We start from the raw sequence: 7951 nt of genomic DNA, 5'->3' as shown, positions 1-7951 counted from the left end.
TCAAACAGACTTTTTAAATGAATCCAAATTGCTTTTAAGAGTAAACAACACCTAAATCGTAAACTTAGATGGTTTAAATTCCTATTTGTGAAGACTGCAAAAAAGGGCAAAATAGAGCCAGAATGAGGCCGATTGTGAGGGACAAGGCTGGCACAGTTACAACAACTGAAGCTGAGTATCTGGACAGTGATGGCAACAAAACCCCTCTCTCATTCAGAGTAGGTTTAAACCTGCTCTTGCAAACAGTGCTGGAAATGACTGTGCTGTTCTGTGCCAAGTCAAGGTGGTTTCAAATGTGTCAGTGTGTCCTTTCACAGGTGATGCTCTTATCTGAAAATGTATCAGAGTGTTTTTGCAAGGAACGTTTTCTTTCTGGATTACCAAGAAATGAGCTGTGTCTGAGGCACGGAGCATACTCAGGTCCTGGGAGATGGAGCAGGAGTCCTGTTGGGAGCACAGGGCAGTGCCACAAACAAGGGGAATGTGATTGCATCCTTGTTTCCATGCTGCTGGATCAGTGATCTGTGATTATACAGCCTTCTACTTCATTCAATCACTGGTTAATTTGATTTCCAGTTTAATTTGATGACAGTTTTGAGAGCCAAATCATTTGTATTTAAACAAATGGCTTCTATTTTGATCAAATTTCATTGTGTTTGGCATGTGTTGGAGCATTATATGTATTAAAAATCGCTGAGACTGTGGTTCCTGCAGGTTTATTAGCTGGTGATGAATATTCAGTTACAAGCTGTACAAAACCTGTGTCTGGCCGGGGGTGGGGGGACTTAAAGCACAACTGGGTTTTTCTGGCTGGTCTCAGTGATGCAATGAGTGAAGAAAGCTGCCAATATCCTTGGGATCACTTGGATTACCTCAAAACGTCATTTTTCAGGCAAAACTGGAACTCTGGGCTGCAGGGAAGCTGGTAGGGCTGTTGGGGGCAAAGATGTCATGTTGCTCCAGCATCCATTAAGGTGGGAGTGGAGATGCCCCGGGTAATTCATAATCAGTTCCCTACTTCTCTTTAACAGTGATTTTTGGCATACAAGTGCCATGTGGGTTTATTTTTCTGAGTGTGAGAATGCTTTTATTTTTTGCTGGCAAGTTTGGAGCCCGTGGAAGACTAATGGATGTGCAACTGCGGCAGCGTTGGGCCTCAGCTTTGTGTCGAGGGGAAAAAAGCCGTTTCAGAGATCTATTTTTATCAGTTAATTAGTCGCTCTTGCTGACGTGTCAGTGCTGTGGTGATAACTAGTCCCAGTTCTTCCCTGCGCAGTGGGGTCATGGTTAGGCAAGGAATGCAGCAGCCAGCATGGCTGCTCATCCCCATGGCTGGAAGGTTAACTCCTTCCAAACTGTGCCCCTGAATTCAAGGGCAGATTCCATGTGAGGAGTTGGCAGACAGACATACAGAATTTTGTCAGTCTTCAGCAGAGGTGCTTTCCCAATGGTGACTGCCCTTAATTTTTTTTCTCTCCCCGGAGGACTTACTGTGCCTCAGTAAGAGCTGAGGTGTGGAGGTTGCTGTGATTTGCCAGTAGCTGGGTGACAGGCCTGGAATCAGAGGTAAAGGGCTGCAGATTTCCCAATTCTTGCTCTTATCTGCTGATTTTGAATGACTCAGGACGATCCATCAGGGTTGGAAGGTGACCAGGCAGAACGTCTAGCAGTGACACATTGGTATTTTGCTCCTTGTAGATGAGGAATTGCTGTTTTCCTGATTTCAAAATGACAAAGCCCTTAACCTGAAAATTCTTGTGTTGTTCACTCTATTGCTTGTGGTGTCACTTGTTTTTGATTCTCAGCTGTGCTGAGATAGGGAGGTGAGAGGCAGCTTTGGTCCCAGCTATACCCTGGTTGTCGCTGCCTGAATTTCTTTGTTTATTGGTGACTCTCTGCTCTTTCTGCTGAGGATGGGATGGGGGAGGGAGGACTAATTATCTCCAGAGAGAGGCTTTAAATGCTATTAGCCAAAAGAACAGGCCTCATCTCCTAACTTGAATGAGTTGAGAGAACTAACACGAAGCACTGGTGGCAAAGATATGAAAATTGAGAGCAGTCCGAATGGTTTCTCTCTGCTGACCCCTGAAAATAGATTTATTATTTCTTTTCCCCCAGCCTTTGGCTGGCAGCAGCTTTGGAGGAGTGGGGGAAGGGGTAAACAGATTGTTAACTTTATTCTTTTGTGTTTGTGCTTTTGGCATACTGATTCCAAAGCACAGTTAGGAACTGCTCACCTACCAGCTGCATGGGGAAGTTCGGCAGGCGTGATGGGAAATTCATTATCAAGGACTAATTAGCCACAGCTGCTGAGTGTCATGGGGCAAAACAAGGTGCATACTGATGAGGTCGGTTTGTGCAAGCCTGGCACTTCTGTGCTAAACAGACAGTCTGTCTTTTTGAAACACTTTTGGGAAAGATCATTGGACTTCCGTAAAGTTTAAGTGCTGTTAGACCTGAGGGTTTGAACCTTTTCACTTTTCTAGAGCTTTTAGCTCCAGAAAGCTGCTGCTAAAAGCAGGAATCTCTTGGCTGCCAGTACCTAAAGGTTTTCCTTTAGTTAACCAATCCCCAAGAATTAACCCCTTAATTAGAGCTGCGTTGCCACAGACTTAGTTGTCCAAAATCCATCAAGATTAATCCCCACCATTGATTTAAACCAGAGGCTTCCCCATATGGGCTTCCTTCATCACCTCACACTTGTCTGTGGGAACGGTGAACCTCTCTTAACGTGCTTTTCTCTCCTCAGTTCTCTCCCTTAGCTTTTATGGGTGCAAACAAAGAAAATTTGGCCCTAATCGTACAGAAAAGCCTTGATTTGTAAACTCTGATCCAAGTTTGGGAGGCACTGACTTGGCTGGTGTCTGCACAGTGTTTAGTGGTGGGCCATGTTCAGACCTCTCAGTGCATGAACACTGTGTTGCAGAGGGTGACTTAGCAAAAAAAGAGGTTATTGCTGGATGTGGCCTTGGGGCTGGGATCACAAGCTGTGTCTCAGGCTGTGCTCATGGAGGCGAAGCTTCCAGAGGTGTTTATGGATGGGGGATAAAGCCAAAGGTTGTTGCCTTTGGAGTATTTGAGCTTTAAACAGAGCATGTCACTGTGCCTGTTTTCAGGGGACTTTGGCTGTACTCACATGCCTTTGAAGGCTGTGTTCTTTTGACTAATCCTTCTCTCCTACTCAAAATCAAATCAGGGATGTCTGTCACCAACTGAACTCACTGCTGTAGGTCGGTGGGATTGGCTGTTCTCACTGTGCCTCCTGGAAGGGGGATTTGGTCAATGTTATTTCTGTGTTGGCAAGAGCTCCCCTGCAGATGCACGAAAGTGCTGCTGGTGGTGTGTTATTGATTCCTCTCCTCTCCAGAGCTGTCTAAAAGTTTCTGCTGTTTTGCTGCAGTGCCAAGATCCGCAGGAAGCAGGTTTGCAGGTACAGCTGACACCTGCCAGCCTTCGGATCCCAGTGCAGGGGAGACTGCGTTTGTGCAGGGATAGAAGCAAGGTCAGGAGGGTTTGAGCTGGTCTTTGCTGGCTGCCTCAGGTTCTGTGGGAATGCATTTTTAAAGCTGCTCTGCTGCAATGTTGACAGTGGAAATCTGGATGGATCCACAGAATATTTGCTCCGTGTTCCTGGATGGATGACCTTGTGCTGATGAGGTTATCTTTATTAGCTGAGACTGAGAAGGAGGATAATTACTGAAATGGTGACAAGCTGTCAGATTTGTGCTAGCAAATTTTGGCTTTTATTTTTGGCAATATTAAGTTTAGTGTCTGTTGCAAACCAGGTGTAATTTACTGCTATGTGGGAAACAGGAGAAGCAGGAAAAGAGCTGTTACAGAATCACAGAATATGCTGAGTTGGAAGGGACCCATCAGGGTCATGGAGTCCAACTCCCACTAGATTTGTTCCCTTGTAAAGGGTGTTCGTGTGATGCCAGAGGAGAACAAATAATTAGAAGCAAAGTCTTCTTCACTTACATTTTTTGATTAGCAGCAGGTGAGAAGTGGCATGTTCCCTGTAGGGCCACGGAAGCTTCATTTACCTTGTGCTAAGAGTTAAATTAGTGCTTATATCCTGCTCCTGACTTGCTCTGTATCCTGTTCTTCCTGCCTGTGGATCAGGGCCAGAGGGGGGCAAGGTCATAGAATTTTTCATCTTGTACTTCCAAATCAGTTTTTAACAGACCCACAATTATGGACAGAAGCCCTGTAATTGCAGATGTCTGTAAATGGGATTTCTCCTGGCTCAACTGCACCTTCCTAAAGCAGTATCTACTTCTGGGTGAAATTGTCAGATGAGTGTGTCCAGTTCTCTTGGCTCATACTGTTTTCCAGCAGTTTTGGAGTTAGTAATGGCTTCAGGCCACTTGGCTTTTCTGTACCTGTTCAGATCGAGGTAAAGGCAGTTAATAGAGGGCCAGCAGTGCCAGAGCAGCAAGGGAAACTTGAGAAAAAGTCTTACCTGGGACCTAACATTATAAAAAGTGGGGTTTTGCTATTATTATTCTATTTCACTTGTCTTTTATAAATACAGGATTTTTTTCCTGACTATGAGGATAAACAGTTTGCAGGGAAGAACTTTCCTGGACTGGAAAACTTCGTTCATGCAGGGACTGCTCAGTTGCTGATACCTAAGGTCAGGCTGGATTCTTCTGTCCATCAGCCAGCAAGGCTGTTATTTGGCATTGTTAAGTATCCAGTTTCTCTGGGGGTGTTGGTGGGCTTACACAAAATGCATCTGGAGGAAAGAAAGGGGGGAATTTTCAGGTTGAATTTATTAAGCTGGCTGTGTGAGGTATCCTGAATGTGCTGCAGTCTGGTCACCTGCCAAAACCTGTGTGAGTGCATCAGGCTGGGGAAGTGGGATGGATTGTTGTGAGGCTGCTGGATCCCCAAAATCAACGTGACACTAGTGATTACACTAATCAGTATTATTCCACATCTGCTTCTAGCCTCCAAATGAAGCCTTCAGTCTGTGTTTTAATGACTGTGTTCTCTCTCCTTACCAACTGTGAGTCCAGGGAAAATAAGGATGCTTAGGTGGACAGGAGGCCTGCTTTAGCTCCCAGCGATGTTGCTGCTGTGGTGTTTGATGTCAGGCAAGTCACTTTTTCCTTGTTTCATCCTCTGTCTATCCTCTCCAAAATTACCTGTGCTTAGTGAGGGTGTAGTCATCCTCCTGTTTATAGCTAGAGGGACAAATTAATTAATCTCAGCCTTAAGGGCCATAATTAGCAGCCAGGTTCTACTGGTCTAGTCCCATCCTGCTCCGTGTCGCATGGTGTGTAGGTGGGCCCTTTAGTAAATGGAATATGAATAACAGGAGGAAGTGTTTGAATAGCAGGTATGTTGGGTAAGTCCAGCATCAACTGCGTTCAAGGAGTTGTTTCTTGATTTTCACCTTGTCCTGTATTTTGTGAATGTGTAATTTTAAGTTTTAACTCTGCAGTTTTTTAATTTAAATGCTTATTCAGGTTTCACACTGGGCTTTTCTGCCTGTGGATCTTGCTTTTTGTATTAAGTTCTTTTGCAAGGGGGGATTTTTAAGAGCTTTTTTCAGTGAAATAGAAAAAAATTTGCCTTGATACTGCAGTAAATTTCTGCTGCTCTTGGGAAGTGGGATTTATAATGCTGCTGTGCTACATTTCGGCATGGAAAGGGAGGTGGGGGAGAAACTACCAGAAATCCATTTCTCCTTTAATATGGAATTGTATAGGTGATACTCTTGCATGGAGAGCAGCAGTCCTTGCATAAACACTGGGTACGAAATAGAAAAAAATTTGCCTTGATACTGCAGTAAATTTCTGCTGCTCTTGGGAAGTGGGATTTATAATGCTGCTGTGCTACATTTCGGCATGGAAAGGGAGGTGGGGGAGAAACTACCAGAAATCCATTTCTCCTTTAATATGGAATTGTATAGGTGATACTCTTGCATGGAGAGCAGCAGTCCTTGCATAAACACTGGGTACACTAACATTTCTAACTAGTAAATTTATGGATAAAATCTCTTCTTTTGGAGGATTTATTTAGATTTGAGAGCATTAGCCTCTGGGAAAATTAAACCTCTTTTAAATCCACTTTGTTCAGAGACTAGACTGAGGAACTGCTGGTAAGCCCTGCCATCTTCCTACTGCTTTTCTGTGGGCTTGATTGGAGTTGCAGTGCAGGGACGCAGCTGGTCCAGAGGCATCAGGGCTTTGGTTTTAGGTGCTTTATCCAGTTGTGGCAAAATGGATTTGGAGCCTGTTTGCTGTTCCTGTAAGGGGCATGTGCAGCTTTAAGCACTGCCAAAACCAAGAGAGCCCCTAAAACAACCAACCCCAAAGGTAAGAAAGATGAAATATTTGTGGGAGCTGAAATGTCTGGATAAAGCTGTTTTTCTGCATAATGCCACAGTTTTGGGGGGCTGGTGGCAGCTGAAATATCGGTGTGCTGGGTGCTGCTGTGCCTGCCGAGGTGTACCTTTGTTTCATGTGGCTGATTCATGGCTCTGTGTATTTAATCATAGTTTCTATAGCAGTGAAATCTTTAATGAGCAGGTGGAGTTTGCTCTTAGTCCATTGCGGGTTCGCATGAATGTTGTGGCCGATTCATTCCTGTGTTCTGCTGAGCAGAGTTGTTTCATAGGGGATAATATTGAAGGCTATTCTGCGTTTCTGGTGCGTGTAATGAGTACTGAAACAGCTCTTTCATTTTAATAGTATTACTATTTTTAATATTATGAGCATGAGCATTGCTTTGTCCTGTGATGTGTGGCTGCACTGCTGAGTAAATGCAGGGTAGGATTCCTTATGTCGATGCTCCTTATCTTACTACCTTTTGATTATCATTTAAGATAATTGAACCTTTGATTGTAGACTTGAGTCTTCCTGTGTTCTCCACAAACCCTTCCCTCAGGGTTTGATATTATCTGTTGCCTCTAAGTTGCTGGGACACTCTTTACGACTGTGGTTTAGTCCTGTTGGACTGAAAGCTCAAATTCTTTGGTATTTCCAAGGTGACTTTGCTGCAGGAAGCAGCTTTCATTCTTAATGCCAGCATCAAGGGGTTTGATAATGTGGTGGGTAATGGTTTTGTGTGGATTTAGAGCCACATGTCACCTTGCTCTGGTGTCCTATAAAATATGTTGAGTTCTTGAACTTGGAACAGAACACCGATCCCGGAGAAGGGCACTAGCTGTTGGGTCCCTCAGTGGGATGAGAGTCCTTTGGGATGGCTGACAGTGCTGCTGCTGAGTTTGGCTTCAATAAAACCTCATCTGAAGCTGGTGTTACGGTTGCTTTTGGGGAAGAGTGACAGTTTAATGCTTGCCTGCGTTGATCATACCCTCTTCATCCTTCCCCTCTTTTGAGTGTGAGCACTTTAAAAGCAAATAAAGCTTCCTCATCCAAAATTCTGGTTCTGATGTGGCGTGTGACTTGCTTGTGACAACTAGGGGAGTTGAAACAGGAATCTGTTGGGAATGGATTTGTATCTCCACTAAACAGGAGGGGAACGTGTCCATTGCCGAGAGTCTGTTGGAGATGTTGGCTAAAAATTGTTGTGTTTAACTTCCTGTGCGTGGGGCTCAGCAGCAGCAGAAGGCTGACTTTTGCCCATGTCCCTGAGGTGAATCATGTTTGGGGTTAACCTGCTGTTCAAAATGCAGCATTAAAGCATTTGGCAATGTAGTGCATGGGGAACTGGGGTTGGTGGATGCCAGCACTGCTCAGCTCTGCGGGTGCTATTCCTGTCTCCTCCTCCGTAGTAAGTAGCTCCCGCTTTATTGTGGGTGTCCCTTGGTGTTGGAGATCAGAGGAGCTTTGCATATTAGGCACACTGTGTGCAGGTAAAGTGGAAGTCCTGGTTTATTTGCCATTTCTTTTAGTGTTGAAGGCAGGAACACTTTGTTCCCTGCTTTTGATTGTAGCAGTTTGGAGTGCGAGATCTTCCAAGCTTGATTTTGTGAAGC

This window comes from Corvus brachyrhynchos, unplaced genomic scaffold (assembly GCF_000691975.1).
Source record: "Corvus brachyrhynchos isolate BGI_N302 unplaced genomic scaffold, ASM69197v1 scaffold65, whole genome shotgun sequence".
NCBI classification, from domain to species: Eukaryota; Metazoa; Chordata; class Aves; order Passeriformes; family Corvidae; genus Corvus; species Corvus brachyrhynchos.
Note: the sequence above shows the minus strand (reverse complement) of the source record.